Source organism: Brassica napus, unplaced genomic scaffold (genome assembly GCF_020379485.1).
Source record: "Brassica napus cultivar Da-Ae unplaced genomic scaffold, Da-Ae ScsIHWf_1988;HRSCAF=2636, whole genome shotgun sequence".
Classification (NCBI taxonomy): domain Eukaryota; kingdom Viridiplantae; phylum Streptophyta; class Magnoliopsida; order Brassicales; family Brassicaceae; genus Brassica; species Brassica napus.
Window position 1 is genome coordinate 17,554 of NW_026015403.1, and position 20,500 is coordinate 38,053.

The 20,500-nt window shown below is 34.8% G+C and overlaps 1 long non-coding RNA gene and 4 pseudogenes across 1 annotated transcript; 3 read left to right on the forward strand and 2 right to left on the reverse strand.

The window, feature by feature from the left end:
- Positions 1-2,025: 2,025 nt before the first annotated feature.
- Positions 2,026-3,987, forward strand: LOC125599766 (annotated as a pseudogene).
- An 847-nt stretch (positions 3,988-4,834) lies between these two features.
- LOC125599765 lies at positions 4,835-6,602 on the reverse strand (annotated as a pseudogene).
- Positions 6,603-8,795: 2,193 nt separating this feature from the next.
- LOC125599758 lies at positions 8,796-11,809 on the reverse strand (annotated as a pseudogene).
- A 110-nt stretch (positions 11,810-11,919) lies between these two features.
- On the forward strand, positions 11,920-13,585 carry LOC125599759. Its single transcript, XR_007333448.1, has 4 exons — positions 11,920-12,315; positions 12,395-12,454; positions 12,852-13,037; positions 13,190-13,585. It is a non-coding gene; the product is annotated as an uncharacterized LOC125599759 (long non-coding RNA).
- A 2,818-nt stretch (positions 13,586-16,403) lies between these two features.
- LOC125599760 lies at positions 16,404-19,218 on the forward strand (annotated as a pseudogene).
- The last annotated feature ends 1,282 nt before the right edge of the window (positions 19,219-20,500 follow it).

The following is a 20,500-nucleotide window of genomic DNA, read 5'->3' on the forward strand; positions in this document are numbered from 1 at the left end:
AATTTTACATAATTTAATCATCATATCTTTTAATATTTTTATCTTTTATTTAAAATACAAATAAATATTGTTTAAAAAATCTAAGAAAATCTTTTTAGAATTTATAGTAATAGCAATATAAGCCACTTAAATATATGCATTATAGAATATATAATACATATAAACTATATTAATTAGTAATCAATTTTGTTATATAAACTAAAATGTTTTAGTATAAGAAGAAAATCTGCATGTGCGGAATAAGATCTACTAAAAGTTTTAAAATCATTGCTTAAGAGTATATTTGATAATTGAATGATTAGTTAATTGGACATTGGGTTTCATGTACATAAAGATGGAAGCAAATATAAAGTGTGTTATTCGTGGGGCTTACTTTTTTAGTAAATCTGTTTAAGATTTCGTATCAGCATGAGATTATAGGAAAATGCAAAGAAACAAAAGAGATCCAACTATATAAAAGGAGCTATTTTAAAGGCTTCTAAAGTGTGCCACATATGCAAAAAATTCCTGGCCAATCAATCTAACAGCTCATCTCAAACTGGGCTGATATCCATGTCAATTACGAAGCCCAAACAATTTATTTTAATCCCAGTCAATACTGAAGTCAGCCCAATATCCATTTACGGTATATGATACCAAGAAACTAAGAAGCTCATTCTATTTTATGAAATTACATGCTTTTGTTTAGTCTTTCGCCACAGTGACCGGAGGCGTGTTGAATCACAAAGCTTCTCACGCATCCCATTATTATACTATTTCAATTGAGGTTCTTAGTGTTGTTCTAACTTATATTTAAAAATAAATTTTATTAAATGTTATAGATTTTACTATTATCTTAATAAAATTAATATAGAGTTGATATATATTATATCAAATTATATAAAACTAATAAAAATGATATAAAATTGTATAATTATCAAACATTTGGCCTAAACAATATTTTTAAAATTTTGTAGATATATAAGAAACTAAATATCATACGATTAGATATTAGATGTTTAAGAATTGCATATTTTTAAAAGCTTTAGTAATACAAATTGTATAATTATATAAAAATAATAATATTACTAAATGTGGAATGGTATATATAATATATATTTATTTTATAGATGATGCATAAGATATTACCAACATTAAATAAAATTATCCGTCTCATGTTTATTTTTAATTGTAGAGATGACATGTAGCAAAATGCCCAAAATGACCCTAATACCCTAGATATATAGAAAATATAAAAAATTTGAAATATAATACAATAATTATTTGTAGATAACTGGTACGTTAACTTTGTGGGACAAGGAGACGTCTAATTTCAGGGAGTAAAATCGCATATCTACCAGAAAAACTAAATCGTAATCATCACAAGTATCATTCTACGGTTACATGAAGGTAATAAACTAAACATAAAGTTTATGTCAAACTAAATTCTTACAAATATTTCATTTTTTCAGGGAAACTATCACTCACAACCACACCTGGATCGCGCTTCTACTTTGACAACAATATTGATATCATACAACGCTTCCAAAAGAGGAATAAATGTCTATCCTAAGCCTCATAGCAAACGACACCAGTCAACTTTTTTAAAATTTACGTTACACAGCTTTCTACGTCAATTAAATAGGCACACTCAAATACTATTTTCTCTTACGAATATTAAATTCATCAACATAATTTATTATTCAAACTTACTTTAGTTTAAAAAAAAAAGTGATCACCGCTTCCAACGTCTTCGCATTATAAAAGAAACAAAACTTAACTTACACTTTCAGAAACTTTAAAACTTCCAATTTTAATTAAACTGTTCTTTAATTAAACATGTAATCCGCGCGAAGCGCGGACACGGACTCTAGTTACAGGAAAAGGACTTATCTCTCCAGACAAAACATCAGTTAAATGAAATAATTTAACTTAATCAAAATCAAATGAAATAGTAACAAACCCCAGATAATATTATTAGATCCGACGGCTGTAGATCTTCCTCTATTGTAATCTCAACGCTTACGGTTTATGGCGTGAATACGCTAGTATAAAAGATAGCCTCCATCATAAGAGAACCGAACCCTCCTCTCTTTTTTCATTTTCTTCTTCCTGATTTTAACTCTCTTTTGTTAACAATCTTGGAGCATAAGGTAGAGTCCGATGGTAGAGTCAATCAGAGATCAGATCAATAATATGGTTTCACGGATATCCTAAATGAACTTTTTGAAAAAAATAGTATTGAATCGAGGTAAGACTGATGTTTCCTTTCTTTGATCGATGATTTGATTCAGTTAATAGTTCGATTTACATGGACTGATATCATTAGTTTGATTGACATGTATTGATATTGATAGATTGTTCTTTTCTTTCTTATCATTTATGATTATTAGTGTTTGAATCTTTTCGTAGGTATTCTTTGTTATACTCTCAGTGTAGTTTCCATTTACAATCGTGAAACCGAAAGTCATTTTTTCTTCTTTTACAGAAAGATATGGCATCTTCAAACTCTCCATGCTCAGCTTGCAAGTTCCTGAGGAGAAGATGCACACGAGAATGTGTATTTGCACCACATTTTCCAGCGGACCAACCTAACAAGTTCTCATGCGTTCACAAAGCTTTCGGAGCAAGTAACGTCGCTAAGCTTCTCAGCGAACTAACCTTCAACCAAAGAGAACGCCGTTACCTCTCTTGTCTACGAAGCCGAAACTAGAATCCAAGACCCCGTTTACGGTTGCGTCGGTTTAATCTCACTCCAACAACAACGGCTCAAACAGATTCAACGCGATACTGATGTCGCCAGGAGAGAACTCGCGACTTACATCGGTCCTCAAGCTATGCTTCCTATTCTCCAACCGCAGCAGACGACGCATTTGATGCCGCAAACACCACCGCTGCAGCAGTTTGTGCCGGAAACGAAGCAGGCGTATTTCATGCCGGAAACGCAACAGCAAACGCAGCAGCCGCAGCCAGAAACGCAGCAGACGCAGTTCATGCCGCAAACACAGGAGACGCAATTCATGCCGCAAACTGATCAAACGCAATCCATGCCACAAACGCAGCAGATGCAGTTCATGCCCAAACACAGAAATTCATGCCGCAAACGCAGCGACCGTCTTCGTCTTCAGTGTCTGCGGAGCTGACTCAGCAACAGCATCATGATCTGTTTCCATCGATGGCTATTCCGACTGCACAACTGTATCAGCAACAGTTTTTTGAGTTTCAGCAACTAGAAGCGGTTGCTAGAGAAAAACATAGTGAAATGTTAAGAGCGTATGGGGAAGAAGGCAGTAGCAGTTCACATCAACATCATCAAAACCAACCTCAGGCTCAGGTTTTGAGGTTTAATGATGGTTTTGACTCTGTACCGACCGGTTCTGTTACATCAACCGGGTTTAATCAATTGACGCCCAGTGGTACAACCGTAACCAGCGTGTCACACTCTTTGGCTCTTGGTGGTACTATGATATTGAGACTCAGTTAACCATGCCTACGCAATCTTCTCAACAGCTGCCGCTTCAAACGCATGATGCTCAGTTGTTCATGCCTACGCAAGCTTCTCAACCGCAACAGCAACATTGTGAGGCTCAGTTATCCATGCCTTCACAATCTTCTCAACCACTACCGCTTCAAACGAAGGAGACGCAGACGAGTTCAGAGAGTGACGAGGGCAGCTAGGAGTACCATTGGTTCATCTCGGTAGTTAGTAAAAAAAAAAGAAGAGAGCAGAGGAAACGGCCTTTAACCTTCTCGCTTACTGAAAAACCTCAAATGTTTTCTCAATTTAAGGTACATTTAGGATCAAAATAGTTTAGAGTTTTGATTTGATGTACTTTATCTGCTTTTTGGTTATTCATTCCGGTATAGTACAGTTACATTGGCACAGAGGAGCCAAGTTTTGCTTTTATACGACATTTAAAGATAAGAGCCTTTTCATTTGGCTTAAAACTGACTGTTTGTTGGATTCTCTGAACAACAATGCATTGACTCACATCACTTCACCGATTCTTGACCTAGAGTATGATTTGGTAGTAGTTTTACGATTTAGTATATTACTAGCTTTCTTCTTCTCTTTCTTCTTCCTAATAGAATATAATTTGTGTAGCTTAATTAAGAAGAGTCTGCGATTTGTTTACACCTTTCTATCTGGAAATTTTTTGAAGTGGTGTTTCATTAGATACACTTTATTCATCCATATATTAGCTTCAATCACATCGTTAAACTTCTTTATATTAATTGAACCAACAACGGCTGAAAACACTTACAATACCATCGAAAAATATGGTCAAACCAATCTAAAACGTTAACTAGCTTTCATTCATTGACCCTTCTGAACATAGCATGTCATATGATCATAAGATGTATATATGTGGATGAGATGTAGATATTTTTACCTGATGGGTCATGAGAGTTGGATACTTAATGTACATGCATGTGCATAAATTAGTATACTAATCTAACCAGTCGGATGCTTAGTATATAGCAATAAAGAGAAGGTGATGAAATTGATGAGCATTGATCATTAAATTAAGCACTGGCCTATGGGTAAGTGCACAATTGACAGGCCATGTTGCTAACACTAGTCACTAGTTGTACCTTTGGTATTTTTCTTTTGACTGAATTATCTTTGGTATTCTTATTAATTTTAATGGCTAGCTCGTGTTGCAATAATTTCACATAGTGAATTATGAATTACTCTTAACTATTTATAGATATGGACTGATAGAATATGCAAATGTAATGTAAATTATCATATCTGTAGTCATATACTTCCAAATGTAAAATATCTTGTCTGTATTCATATACTTCCTAATGTTACAAACTTGCAAAATATCACACACAAGCAAAACTTACATTAGAACAGTTGAAGCAAGTTGAGTTATGTTCTGTTTCCTCTTCTATGATTGTCAAATTCTTCATTTTTTGTTTAAATCTTTCCCATAAGAATACAGTCCCTTCGTCACATCTCACCTCTAGATCCTCTAGATTCTTCACTGAATCTGGCAACTCACATCGATAACAATCTCTCATCGAAATCTTCTTCAGTTTCTGCAACTTCCCAATCTCTAAAGGCAACGTTTTTAGTTGGAAACATCCAGAAACATCTAGCAACCGCAGATTGCTAAGTCTCTCGCTTGTTTTAGGAAGCTCGAAGAGATTACTACAAGAAATGACTCTCAGCATTTCAAGGTTCCTTAAGCTGCCTATACCTTCTAAGAGTCTACATAGCTTGTTACAGTTCGTGATGCTAAGTTTCTTAAGTGAAACCACTTGAGATACCCAATGTGGTAATTCAACAAGATTATAACAATAATCTATTTCGATTTCCTGTAAGCTCTGTAGGGTTTCAGTAACATCAACTTCTAAGTCTTCTAACTCGTTGGGAGCATCATTAAAATGACACAACCAAAGAGATAGCTTCGCAAGACATTTGAGCTGAAGTTTGGGAATGTCATGCAAAGTGATTGAAACTTTCTCGAATCTGATCCGTCTCAGGTTTGGTAATAAGCTGAGACAAGACAAATTGGTCAACTTTGTAAGTTCAAAACCATGATTTATTACCATCACAACTTTCAGTTTCTTCATTGTTGCAACGAAGTTTGGTAATGCATAAGTTGATGAAGAGAGATTAAGAACTAAAACTTCAACATTTGGACAATGCATTTCAACCCAACATGATGTAAATGAATCATCTGTAAGAAAACAAGAGAGAAAGAAAGATGAACCACATCAAGTTGCATAATATTATCAAAGAGTGTGTGAAGACAGTGTAAGTAAATAATTGTATTACCAGTAGAGATAGATAGTAGAGAGACGTTCAAAGTAACAGGATGTTCTAGATTTAAACACCAGTTTGGAAATTTGTTATCTTGTATATCCAAGTTTAATCTTTTCCTTTCGAGGATCGATAACGACTCTTTTTCCCATTGATGTATAGCAAATTCTCTTAAGATGTTGTCTTGTTTGACCAAAAACTCATTGAAAAATCCATCTTCATACTTATTTTTCCTAATATTAAAGCATATATAAATTGAGAAAGATAAAACTTAAGGAAAGAGCGATTAAAAAGACTGAATATATTTACATGTAAAGTTTACTATTTTGGTAATGGTTTAGATTTTTCGACTTGGGAGTTGGGATTTAGGATATAAAATTTAGGCTTTAGGATGTCACTTAGGTCATGTATTAGGTCTTTTGGATATATAATCTAGTTTAAATCTAGTAAGATCAAGAGTGATAGATGAATAGAAAATAACATACCAAGAATTGGTAGATGATAGAAAGGATCAAAGGAACATACCCAAGAGGAAGAAGTTTAAGAAGATTGTGGGAGGCAAGCTCTTGAAGGTAATTCATGTAGATGATATTCTCTTTATCGTGTAGTTCAGACCATAAGTCGATTATTGTGGAAGCAATGATCTTCTGATCTTTAAGAAAGGAGCCCATGTCCAAGAAACACTCTCTAAGATTGTGGGGCAAGGCATCGAAACTTTGGATCCAATCCATAATGGTCTGAACGGAGAGGATTTTTCTGAACTTAATATTGAATTCAGAAGACAGTGAACATTTCTCTTTTGATAGTTTCTTTATTTGAATTCTGGAGACTTTATAATCCCGTTAGATGAATTATGAATATTTATAAAGGAAAAGACGCGCGAACCAGCATAGAAGTTACGTAGAACGGCGAAAATGACGACTTGTCAAACACGTGAAAACTAGAAGGGTCAAACACTGTATTTAAATGCTGTTTGACTTTTCTATTTCAGGATTTTCGAAGAAATTACAAGGATTATAGGTTAGAATTATTGGAAGAATGTTGAATATGACTGTTATAGTTTGTAGGAAATGATGGTAAATTGCTCTTTTAACGGATCAACAACGATTAAAACTGTTGAATGACTTTAGAAAGATTGACGTACACGAAATTTATATATAGGTGTTGATGGTATAATCATCTCATGTTTATTATTATATGTATTATTAATTCAAAAATCAATATAAAAAATATTATTTATACTGTCAAAAAACAAAATTAAACATCAAATAATTTATTGGTTATTAAACATCAAAATTAAACATCAAAATAAAACTGCGAGATCCTTCTATAGGGAGTTACTTTTTATTGGTTGTTCTATTCCGGTCTGTTATCCAGACCATCTCTAACTTGAATAATAGAATGATCTTTCGACGTCAAAAAAAAAAAACATCAAATAATTTATACTTGAAAAATTTTCATCAAAAATATATTTTTGTTATGGTATAAGTGGAACATTCACATAATATAAATATTTGGAGAATTTTAATATTTTTTATGACGTAAAAATTGGAAAATTCATATAGTATAAATATTTGGAAAATTTTAAATAACTTTTGTATTTTATTTTTGGTGCCAGAACAAATATTTTGAAATTAAAAAAATATAAACTTTTTCACTCCCAATAAATCTAAGTGTATACAGGGTAATTTAAATCTAGTAATTTTAATATTATCTGATATTTAATATCTAAATAAATTTGGTTTTGACAATGAAATACAAACTAATATTTTATGTACACGTGATATAATCCCACGTGTATATCATACTTATCCAAATACACAAATTTAGATATATATATATATATATATATATATGTATATATATATTTTTTTTATTATAGGTGATAGATAACATGAGACTTTGAAGATAATGATTCATGATATTTAGTTATCTAACGTGAAAATCTTGTTAATAATATATATGTTAATAATTATAAATTAAATCATTTATACTAAAGACTTAGCCGCTCAAATTTTTAACGTGAGAACTCCATTGCATAAATTACTTCACAAATAATAGATATATATATACTAGGTGTTTTATCCACACATGCAGACATAATCTTCTTGCGAATTATTTTTAATCAAATCAGTACGATAAATTATTGTTTATATCTTTAAGAAAATTAAATCAAACATCAAATTATTTATATCTGATAAAAAAATTCACTAAAAACACTCAAATATAAAAAAATATTTTAGAAAATATCTTTATTCAAATGTTTTTACTTAATTAATATTTGATTATAAATTTTTGTATATCTTAATTCAAAAAAAATCTAATAAAAATATTCTTTTAAGATAACAACACAATATATAAAAATTATCCTATTTTTTTTAAAAAATGATATTATTAATAGAAAAATTATTTTTAATTATATAGTAAAATTATTTATAAAAATTCATTAAGATATCATCACAATATACAGTGAAATCTCTATAAATTAATAATATTGGGATTACACCAAAAACTATAATTTTTATTAATTTATCGATATACTAACTGAATCAAAAACTCAATTTGAGACTATAAAAAGGTTATACTGTATAAGAATTATCTTATTTTTTTTAAAAAAAATATGATATAATAATATAACTTCGTTTTTAATCATATAATCAAAAAATATATAACAATTCATTAAGAGTAAGAACAACTTTAACCGCTATAACTTTTAACGTGAGATATCGTTGCGAAAAATCACTTAACTCGCAAATAATAGTATAGATAACTTTTAAATTGAGAGTTCCGTTGTGAAAAATCATTCGAAAATAATAGTATAGATATATATTTTTCAAAAGTTAAAACCTCTAATTTTATTAGATCAGAGACGATAGATAGTTGCTAAATCTCCTCTTTGCACCGAGATACGAAAATCGGGTACCTCTACCTTCAGAGATGAAAACTTTACTAGTAAAAGAATCAGATATGCATGTACCCATAATTTTGTAACATGATAACCGAAACAAATATATAAAAGCTAAAAAAAAAAACAATCAAATATGTACCAGTAATTTTACTAACAAAGACAGAATACACAATGCTTCTAGTTACATATGAATGATGAGAATACACATTACACGACATAAACAAGCTATGAAAATTTTCTTTCAATCACAACTTAAAACATTTGAAGCAAGTTGAGGTTGTGCTCTGTTTCCTCCTCATGAACTCTCAAATTTCTCATTTTTGGCATCAACCTTTCCCATAAGACCAACCTAGTTTCTTCCTCACATTTCACCTCCAGATCCTCTAGATCCCTCACTGAATCTGGCAACTCGCATCTCCAACACTTCCTCATCGATATCTTCTTCAATTTCTGCAGCTTTCCAATCTTTAAAGGCAACTTTCTCAATCCTAAGCAATGAGATATATCCAGAAACCGCAAGTTACTGAGTCTATCAGTCGTTTCAGGCAGCTCAGAGAGATTAATGCAAGAGCTCACCCTCAACACTTCGAGTTTACTCAAGTTGCCTATAGCTTCAGGAAGTACAGTGAGCTTGTTACAGTTTGTGATGCTAAGTGTCTTCAATGAAACAACTTCAGAAACCCAATAAGGTAACTCATAGAGATCATAACAATAGTCTATGTCAATCTCCTGTAAACTAGGCAGAGCTTTAGAGACATCTATTTCTTCAGAGTCATAGAAAACCTCACCGAAGCTACACATGACCAGAGACAACTTCTTGAGACTGGCGAGTTGCAACCGGGGAATGTCTAGCAAAGTGACTGAAACTTTCTCCAGTCTGATCCGTTTCAGGTTTGGTAATAAGCTGAGGCAGGAGAAGTTTCTCAATCTTGCTGGATAGAAACCATGATTTGTTATTGTCAGAACTTTGAGCTTAGTCATTCCAGCAATGAAGCTTGGTAATGCATAATCCGGTGAAGAGAGATTAAGAACTAAAGCCTCCACTTTGGGGAACTCAATTTCAACCCAATTTGATGAGAACAAATCATCTGTAAAAACAACAAGAAAAAGATGAAAGACCAAACATAGTTAATAGTTATAGTCAGTATTCTAAAAAATCGGTATAGGCGCCCGCCTAGTTGGCAAATAGAGTGTAAACGAAACAATTTTTTCCAATTGACTTTTTAAAAGCCGGTCTAGATGTTCAAAACATTAACCCTCTATAAGCTTCCTAACCACCACCTAGTGATTTCCTGGAAATTGGTTATAGTAAAATCAGAGATTTGTATAATTACTTTACCTGTAGAGATAGACAACAGAGAGGCATTAACAACAGTGTTCCTTGGTGCATTCAAACACCAGTCTGGAAATGTATCCTCTTTTATCTCCAAATTTAGTCTTTTTCTTTCCAAGATTGCTTCCAATTCGCTTTGACGAATAGCCAACTCCCTGAGGATATCATGTTGAGTGACTAAGAACTCATTGTAGAAACCATCTTCAGTCTCATTTCTGCTCATAAACCAAGAAAAAAAATAAGTTCCTCTAGTGGTTTACATGTCAAGAAGGTGCAAACAGAAACAACATACCCGAGAGGAACAAGTTTAAGTAGATTCTGGGAGGCAAGGTCTTCAAGGTACTTCATGCACAAGATACTACTATTTTTACCATATAATTCCATCCATATGTCAATGATTACAGAAGCACGTATCTTTTGGTCCTCAAGAAATGAGCCCATGTCCAAGAAACACTCCTTGAGATTAGGTTCCAGGGCACTGAAGCTAGGCTGAAGACATTCCAGCACAGTAGGCTGAGAAGGACTATCAAGAATAGTTTCCCCTTGAGACCAGCTTTCCACCTGCCCTTTCCACGTATTTAGAGATCGTCCTTAAGTGAAACGCCAACTACTTCAATAACAATTGGGAATCCATTACAGCGTTTCAGTATCTTTTGGAGAAGATCTTCGTACTCAGCTTGGGATGTGTTATGAGGCCGCGATGCCCATTGAATCAGAAGGGCTTTTGCATCTTCATTTTCCAAAGGTTTCAAACGATAGTTGTATCCAAAGCTCGGAAAGTCAAACCGAGAAGTCACCAAGATCTTGTAATCTGGCAAGTTAATTCGAAATTTCTGAAGCAAGGACTCGGATCCTCGCCACACATCATCCAACACCAACAATATAGGACCGTCTTCTCTGAGTTCCTCCAGCAGTTTCCTTAAGCCAACGGTTGCTTGAGAGTCGTTCTCAAACGTATGTGGAGCGTAGCCGCTGTGCTGAAGTAGGTTCTGTACTATTATCCTAAAGTTAGGAGTACTTGAGACAACATTAAAGAAGATGTGCTTGAAATGCCCTGCCAAAATGGAACACTAGATGATTATAAACAAGAACTACAAGTCAAAGCAGTGTTCTAAAAAATCGGTGTAGGCGGCGCGCCTAGTCAGTAAAACGGACCTAAACGAAACATTTTTTTCTATTTTTTCTTAAACGATTAAAATCGTTCAAGGCACTCAAAAAAATCGGTTTAGGCACCCGTTTAATCAATAATCCTATATAAAGTGCCGCCTAGCGATTTCTTGAACATTAAGTCTATGTGTAAAGATGGAAACTTTTAAGATCTCTTTACCTATGACATCTGCGTCGTGGCAAAGCTGAGTAGCTAGCGTGGTCTTCCCGCACCCAGGAGGAGCAGAGACCACGAGATTAACCACTACATCGTCAAGGAGTCTCTTCTTAAGCTCCATCAAAGGCCAATCCAATCCAACGACCACCTTATCAAGCTTAGGAACCGAACAAAGATCTCTAAAAACAGGGACAGGAACACTCATCAATCCGTCCATTCTCTTACTTAAACCGTCAACCTTATCCACAAGGTTTCCCGCCACACCCAGCAACGTCAACTGGTTCCTGTACTGAAGAAGCTGTAGATCAATGTCACAGAACTTGGCCAAATCTTCATTGATTTCCACTATTTTTCTGGTGTAGTTAGACTTCTCGTAGAACCGGACGCTTGGAAACTTGAGAACCAGAACACGAGCTTTTTCTATCGTTTCCCTTAGCTGCTTTAGCTCCCCTGCACCAAGGTCTAGCTCGTTTTGCATCGAATCGATCTTTTGGTCAATGGAAGCAGTCTCTCCATCGTTGAGACGAGATCCTTGGACAAGGGCAGGGATGTTAAAATGGGCTTGTCCTACCCATTTACGTCCAAGCCCGTTTAATTTTCGTGTCCCATAAAGTCCATTTACTTAACAATATTAAACGGGCTTCGTCGGGTTTGTCCACTTGTGTCCATTTAATAAACGGGTTTTGATAAAAATAACTGGACAGCCCATTAAGTTCATTTAATTTTTTTTTCTCTTCAACCTAATCTATCGTCGTCGTTCTTCCTCCTTCTTCACCTCCTTGGCTCTTTGCCTCCTTACGAAAGATCAAACTGCTCCAAATGAGTTTCTGATTCGAATCATGAAGCTTCTAGGGTTTCGATTTGTCTTCTAGAGTCGTTGTTCTTCACCTCCTTGCCTCCTTTCATCTCGTCACGAGATTCCCGAGATTCCCGTGTCTTCTACTTCTTCTTCTTCACTCTCTCCAGCTCGTGTTTCCTCGTATCATACAATCAAGGTTCGTTTCAAACTGATTTCATAAGTGTTCTTTCAATTAATTTGTGGGTTTGTTTAAAAATGGTTTGATTTGTGAACAGGTTTCACGGACATATGCAAAGGAGTCTCAAAAATTGCAACCAAAGCTGAGATTAAAAGTGGTATGTGATTCTTTTTTTTCACTGAGTGATCATTTGACTACAATATGTGTATGGAAACAAGAACATAACCGATAACCAACATGATTAACTATGTTTTGTATGAACATCTTCTTCGCTGTGACCGTGTGAGTTAGCTTCTATGGGTTTTGTCAAGTTTTTCGTTAGCTAAAGAGTCATTGTGTAGACAAATACTATAAAGATGTATTTGGACAGAAGACTCGTATTGTAGACATATACTTTCGTTAATCCAAGACTAGTGAAGTTTTTTTACTTTGTATCCATACGCTATGCTTTATTTGTTCCTGTTTTTGAATGGTTGCCAACTTACCATCTTCTCTCAAATTTTGATAGTCCCTTGCAGCCACTAAATTAAATATGTTTCTTTCTTTTTTTGCAGAGATGGACTATGATACTGTGCACACAATGGCGCTTCTTGAAGCTCAACGTGAATACATGGACATGAATGATGAAGATGCTGAATTTGATATAGATGAAGAAATGGCAGAAACAGAAACAGAAGCAGAAGCAGAAGTTCAGTGTGAACCACAAGCCACTGCATCAACACAAGCAGCGAAACCTCAACGTAAGCGTCGAAAAACCTCACTTGTTGGAAAGATTTTGTACTAGTGGGGGTAGAAGAGGATGGAAAAGAAAGGGCTAAGTGCATTCATTGTGAAGACCGTTTTATTTTATGACTATATTTTTCTTATAACTAATTCATATTATACTTTGTAGGTGCCATTGAAGATCTCTTTGATGAAAATGAAGATGTTGGAAAGAAAGCAAGTAATTATGGAGTGGAGTCTTCAGCATCAAAAGATTGATATGTTTGGCTGGAACAAAAGTACATAGTTTTCTGGTTCTGTTTTACATCAGTTTATAATTTTTTTGATGAAAATATATAATATGTTATGTTTTGAACATGGACAGATCCTGGTAGACGTTCAAGAAGGAAAAGAGTAACTTATAGACACTTAGTGTGAAGTGTGAACTTTATTTTTCAATATGTTGTGACTGTGATTTGTAAACTTTGAATTTTTAGTTGAAGCAAAACAATGTAAGGTTCTGGATTCATATTTTATTTGACAGGTATTTAACAGGTTTCATCGAAAAGAAATGCTATGATATAAATAGATCATGTTCATTTTTTTTTAAGTAAACGGGCTTGAAACGAGTTTGAAACGAATTTAGTGTTAAATGGGCTTCACATAAATGGGTTCTAAATGGGTCTGATTTAAACGGGCTTTAAATGGACATCTATTAAACGGGTTTGGACGTATACGGGCTTGGACGTAAATGGGCCGGTAAGCCCGTTTTAACATCCCTAGACAAGGGTTTAAAGGATTTGTACTTCTTTGCTTCCTCGATCACAAGTTTCAGAGCCTCCGAGACCAAGCTCCTCCAATAGAACCTAACCCCAGATCAACCCAATCGGTCATTCTTGTTTTTCTTCCTTCGGACCAACACACAAAAAAAAAAAAAAACTCTTAGCTTTTGTCAGATTATAAGATTTTAGGAGACCTCTCAAGTGTACGATGCTTCGAGAATATCGAAAACGATAGAAGGTAGACAAGGAAGACCGAATAAAAAAAAAAGGTATTAGATTCATTTCAAAGCAATCTTTGCCGTCGTCGTTGACTTTTACTCCATTGTAAAGTGTTATTCTTTCCTGCTTCCCACTTGCCGCGCTATTACCGTTAACCTTCTGCGTTAGACCGTTAATCCACACGCGCCATATGTGATTCGGTAGACGGAGCGTGTTTCCTGGGTCTCTTTCCCCGCGTGCCAAGGTAGGCCCATTTAAAGCAGCCCACTGAGATAAGCTTTAGATTTTTCCTGGGCCCATTAATAAAAAAATGCTCATAATTTGAGATCGCTACGAGACAATGGATGGCTCGTAATTTATTTTTTGGAGCGGTCGAATTAAGATAAGCGACATAGCATGTGACTGTCCATCATCGTGGTAGCTTCCACATGTCATGATAGTGCCAGCCCCATGTTGGCTCTTGTATATATGTCACTTGATTAGTCTAAGTAGTAGGTCGTGATTAAGAAACAAGAAGAAAAATAATCAACATTAGTGGTTGTTATTTTTTTAATTAAACCAATGATGATTAATCAACTACTCCCCACATGCTTCCTATTTTGTCTTAATAATCCTCCCGAGTCCTGACACATCATTATGCTGCTTAAATACGATTCATTTGGTAGACTCATTCCTTACGTAAGTATTGTTCACCGAGTCAACTATCAATTTTACAGGCTTTAGGCTTATAGATTGAGTGTACATAAGTGAACGTAATTGATATCTCTGTTATCTAAATGTACGTACTCTTATAAAACAATGGAGTGCATGCATGTACTCCATGAACCCTTTTGGTATGATCCGTCCATTTTTGCATTAAGTTTTTTTTTGTAACTTTATTGGATAACATATGTGTACTTGACATCATCCATTTAACCTGTGCATTCTGTATTTCTTATATTTTGGTGGGTTTAACATTTTATAATTCTATTAACTATAACGATAAAATGGTAACAATCTGATATATTATATTCGGTCAGTCGGTGTGATCATATTTCACAACTGCGAGTAACTTGACATGTCTTCAAAAATAAAATAAAATAAAAAATGTCTTTCAACAGATTTGCATGTGCCATAAAAAGATAAAAAGAACTACGTATGCAGTAAATCAGCAAAAGTGGCACAAATTTCAACAATGCAGATGACCATGAGGTCCATAACGATGATAATAAAATAGTCAGATTCCCTTCGTCATAAGAATAATATTCTACTCTTTTTTAGTGCAAATGTTAAAAAAAGTATTTCTACTGTAGAATAATATTCTACACTATCCTTTTTTTTTTTTTTATTAAAGGGATCAAAGCCCAACTGGGCAAAGCCCGAAAACAAACAAAACACAAAGCCCAGACAAACGGACCAATATTAAACAAATTTTTTGGGCCCAAAACCCAAAAAGAAGAACCGTCGAGGAAGCAAAGCAACATCCGTCCACCACGTGTACGATCGACGAACGATTCAGAGAACACGCGTCAAGAGAGAGTCTTCACCTCTTCCGGAAGAGCCACGCCGAAGCTCCGCCATCGGCGGAGACAAATCAGTGAAAGACCAACTGAGCAGTCTTCACAGAAGGCCAAGACGCAACCGGATCATCACTTCAGGAAAGATAACCGCCGTCTACAATCAATCTAATCACTGCGACAGAGGATCAAATCGAGAGTCGGTGGTAGATCGAAGAACAGGAAGTAACAATCAAACGAAACCGGAAGAACTCCGGTGAAGAGCCGGCGAAGACGATGAAATAGAATCATCTCTTCCCGGAAACAGAGCCGGCGAAGTTGATGCTGAGCGAGTCACCGCTACCCGGAAACAGAGCCGGCGAAGACGATGTGATAGAATCATCTCTTTCCGGAGACAAAAACCGGCGAAGCTGGTGCTGAACGAGCCACCGCTATCCGGAAACAGAGCCGACCGACCACCGAAGGAGAAGGTGCGTCGCCGGAAACGAAAAAACCAGATAGAAATCTCTAAGAACTCTATTCCTTGTGAAAGATCTAATTAGAGAACAAGGACGATAGAGAGAAACCTTTCTGAAAGAGAGAGGAGAGAGACTTCACCGTCTCACTCTATTCTACACTATCCTATTGTAGTAGAAATTACAAAGTTCTTTTATATTTGGTGCCAAGAAATGAAAAGCTTCATTGGGGACGTGAACATGAAGGAAACTGCAGAAGGCGAATCTAATCAGCCACAACAAATTAGGACACAATAATATTTTCTTAAAGCATCTATTGTTTTTTTCCTCAGTTTCTTTCCCTTTTCGTTTTATATTTTAAATTTTATTTCATTTTCCTTTTCTTATGGTATCGTATGGGAGTAGTCGAATAATGAAAGCTAAGCTTTGGCTGGAAGCAATAATCATATATCCAAAACGCGTGAGAAACCATTCAATTCCCTTGTCACCATATTGAAGATTCCACTATCCTTTTCTTCACATCAACTATTTAATTATGGTTTTAATAATTTCTGTGACAAAACGCAGAAAAATAAAATAATGGCGAAAAACTCACTCGAGATCTTCACTGCCATTGATTGGAACCACCTTCATTACTTTTCCTCCTCTCATTTACTTATGTCACCGACTCACCACCTCTCGCTATCTATTTGCATATTTTATAGACCAAAGTCCCTTCATTTCGCAAACCCATTTTAGGAAAAGAGTTCTTTTTTCTTGCAGCAAGTCTCTCGTCTGTACCATTCTTTTAGCAAGCCATTGAAAATGGCATTCAGAACAAGATTATCTTTGCTTCATCTTCTTGTAGCTTTGGCTCTTTTAAGCAGCCTGGTGATAGTGAAAGGAGAAAGCCCTTACAAGTTCTACACCTGGACTGTGACCTACGGCATTATCTATCCTCTTGGTGTTCCCCAACAGGTACAAAGTACACAACAACAGTTTCTACTTATAGACGGTTTGATATCCCTTTTTTGCTTGTTTGATGCTAATACCCTTTCTAAAACTCTTTATTGATGTTCTGATTTTTTCTTAGGTTATTCTGATCAATGGTCAGTTCCCTGGTCCAAAGCTTGATGTTGTGACTAATGACAACATCATCCTCAACCTCATCAACAAACTTGACCAACCCTTTCTCTTGACCTGGTAACTTTATACTGTTTTATTAAACCCCTAAAGATTTAAAGAATAAACCTTCCTCTGTTATTGTGTATATAGTTGATTGATATATCTTGTATTACTACTAGTTACAGATTGTGTCATACTCCAAATGTTTATCTGGTAATTTGCAATGTTTGTGGTTTATTAGGAATGGAATAAAGCAGAGGAAGAACTCATGGCAATGGAGTGTTGGGAACAAACTGTCCAATTCCACCAAACTCAAACTTCACTTACAAGTTCCAAACCAAAGATCAGATCGGAACATACAACTACTTTCCCTCCACCGCTTTTCACAAAGCCGCCGGTGGATTCGGAGCTATCAATGTCTATGCAAGACCTAGGATCCCTATCCCTTACCCTCTCCCAGTCGAAGACTTCACTCTACTCATCGGTGATTGGTTTAAAACCAACCACAAAACACTCCAACAGCGTCTGGACTCTGGCGGGGTTCTTCCATTTCCAGACGGTATGCTTATAAACGGACAAACACAAACTACATTCACAGGCGACCAGGGTGAGTTTATAAAACCTCTCGGCTGTCCAAAAAAAAAAGTGTTTCTTGTGGCTTACGTCATGTGTCTTAAAATGTTTCAGGGAAGACTTACATGTTCAGAATCTCAAATGTTGGGTTGTCAAGCACTTTCAACTTCAGAATCCAAGGACATACGATGAAAGTAGTTGAAGTTGAAGGCTCTCACGTCATGCAAACGGACTACGACTCTCTTGATGTTCACGTTGGCCAGTCTTTGTCACTCCTTGTGACGTTAAACCAATCTCCTAAAGATTATTACATCGTTGCAAGCACCCGGTTCGTTAGATCCAACCTTTCTGTCACTGCTCTGTTGCGTTATTCCAACTCAGGTGTCCCAGCTTCTGGTGAGATGCCCCCTCTTCCCCCTGGAGAGCTTGTTTGGTCCATGAGACAAGCAAGGACATTCAGGTAAAAGAAAAAACAGTTACTTATATAATAACGTGAGTCCCAAGGATTAGGTCATTTTTAATGGTGTTTTTTTTCTTTTTAGGTGGAACTTAACAGCAAATGCAGCAAGACCAAACCCTCAAGGATCATTCCATTACGGAAAGATCAATACGACCAAATCATTTGTTTTCTCAAACTCAGCTCCTTTGATCAACGGGAAGCAACGCTATGCAGTGAACGGTGTCTCTTATGTGAACTCAGATACTCCTCTAAAACTTGCTGATCACTTCAACATCCCTGGAGTGTTCAGCACGAGTGCCATTCAGAGCGTCCCTTCTAACTCTCCTGCGACTGTTGCAACATCAGTTGTTAGAGCATCTCTCCATGATTTTCTTGAAATTGTGTTCCAGAACAATGAAAAGCAGTGCAGTCTTGGCACCTTGACGGTTATGACTTTTGGGTCGTTGGGTGAGTCTTGCTTCTTCCTCTTAGCCTTAACTCTGAAGTCAGATTTTTAGCTAACCGTTTTCTTTGTTATGACAACTAGATTTGGTTCTGGACAATGGACACCAGCAAAGAGACCACTTTACAATCTTGTTGATGCTCTTACTAGACACACAACTCAGGTAAGAATTTGGAAAATAGAATTGAAAGTCTTGTTGAAACTAGTTTGGTTTGTTTAATGTTATCTTGGGCATGCATTGCATGCAGGTGTACCCAAACTCTTGGACAGCAATTTTGGTGTCTTTGGACAATCAAGGAATGTGGAATATGAGGTCGGCGGTATGGGAAAGACAATATTTAGGACAGCAGTTTTATCTAAAAGTGTGGGATCCGGTGCAGAGTCTGGCCAATGAATACAATCCTCCTGATAATCTTCTTCTCTGTGGCAAAGCTATTGGAAGACACCTCTAGAGAGATCCTCTTTATTTATGTTCATTTCTTTCAGTTTTTTTTTTTTTAAATCGTTTTGGTTGAGGTTTATGGTTTTGTTCTTTCTGGCCATGATATTTACATATGTAGTGATAAACACAGGGAAGGAGAAAAGTTTTTGTCTTTGGTAGGAAGGAGAGAGGTTACTGAGTTCAAAAATAATATTTTGTACAAGTAGTTGTTCTTTCTAATCCTAAGAGCATTTTCATATACCACAATGAATCTCTCATCCTTAGAAAATAAAATTAGTATAAATGGAGGAGAAAAAGAGATGAATCTTTTACATGAGACTTAAAAAAAAACATGTATACTTGGTAATATCACTAGTTTATAGGGTCCTAGTTTATATTATTATAATTTCAAATATCTATACTATACTAAAAGGGGGATATAAGCCATGGAGAGAGTGTCCACATAGGATAGAAAAATCAACCAATCAAAGAATCCGAAATTGCCATGTCATCTCATTTATTTTTTAAAAAATAAAAAACAATGCGAAGGTGAGAATCGAACCGGGTTAGTATGATATATATATATAGGACAGTTACCACTAAGCCATTGAAACTTTCTTGGACACATATACAAGAACCACTAAGTATATAATCACAAATTCTTATGTACATTTACAATAATATGAATTCACTTTCAAGACTCCGATACTTTGTTTTGTAAAAAAAATAAGTAAGTGACTAAGCTAATATATTCTTAGAAATTGTGAGAACGTTGACAAATATGAAAACATAGATTTTTGTTTCGTGACAAAGTTAAGAATTTTGTAAAAGTAAGTTTAACATATAAATTTTTGTGACAAATATGAAAAAACATAGATTTTTGTAAAATTTTGACAAACAACTCATAACATACTTCTCTAATCTTAATAAAATATTATTTAAGAGTGCAATAATTAAATATATTAATTCAATAAATTTTGTAATTTATAGAAAAACAATAACACAACAAATTTTGAAACATTTGTTTAACCTATCAATTTTTTTCATGAGAATCCAACTAAACAGATAAAAATAATAATTAGATTTAACAAATATTTAGTTACCATTTTATTCAATTTCGATTAATTTCAAATTATCATAATGTATCTTTTTGAAGTTACACATATGAAAAAGCATAGATTTTTGTACAATTTCACAAAACAACTCAAAACATATTTTTATAATGTCTTAATAAAATATTATTTAAGGATGCAATAATTAAATATTTAATTCAATAAATTTTATAATTTATAGACAAAACAATACCACAACAAATTTTGAAACATTTGTTAACCAATCGATTTTTTTTTCATGAGAATCCAACTAAACAATTAGATTTACAAATATTTAATTACCATTTTATTCAATTTTGATTCATTTTAAATTGTAATAATGTATATTTTTGAAGTTACAAAAAAATAATGTTCTTTTCTTTATTACACTAGCATTATATATAGATTCTATATACACAAAATAATATAATATAACAACATAAACTTGCTTTTCCCGA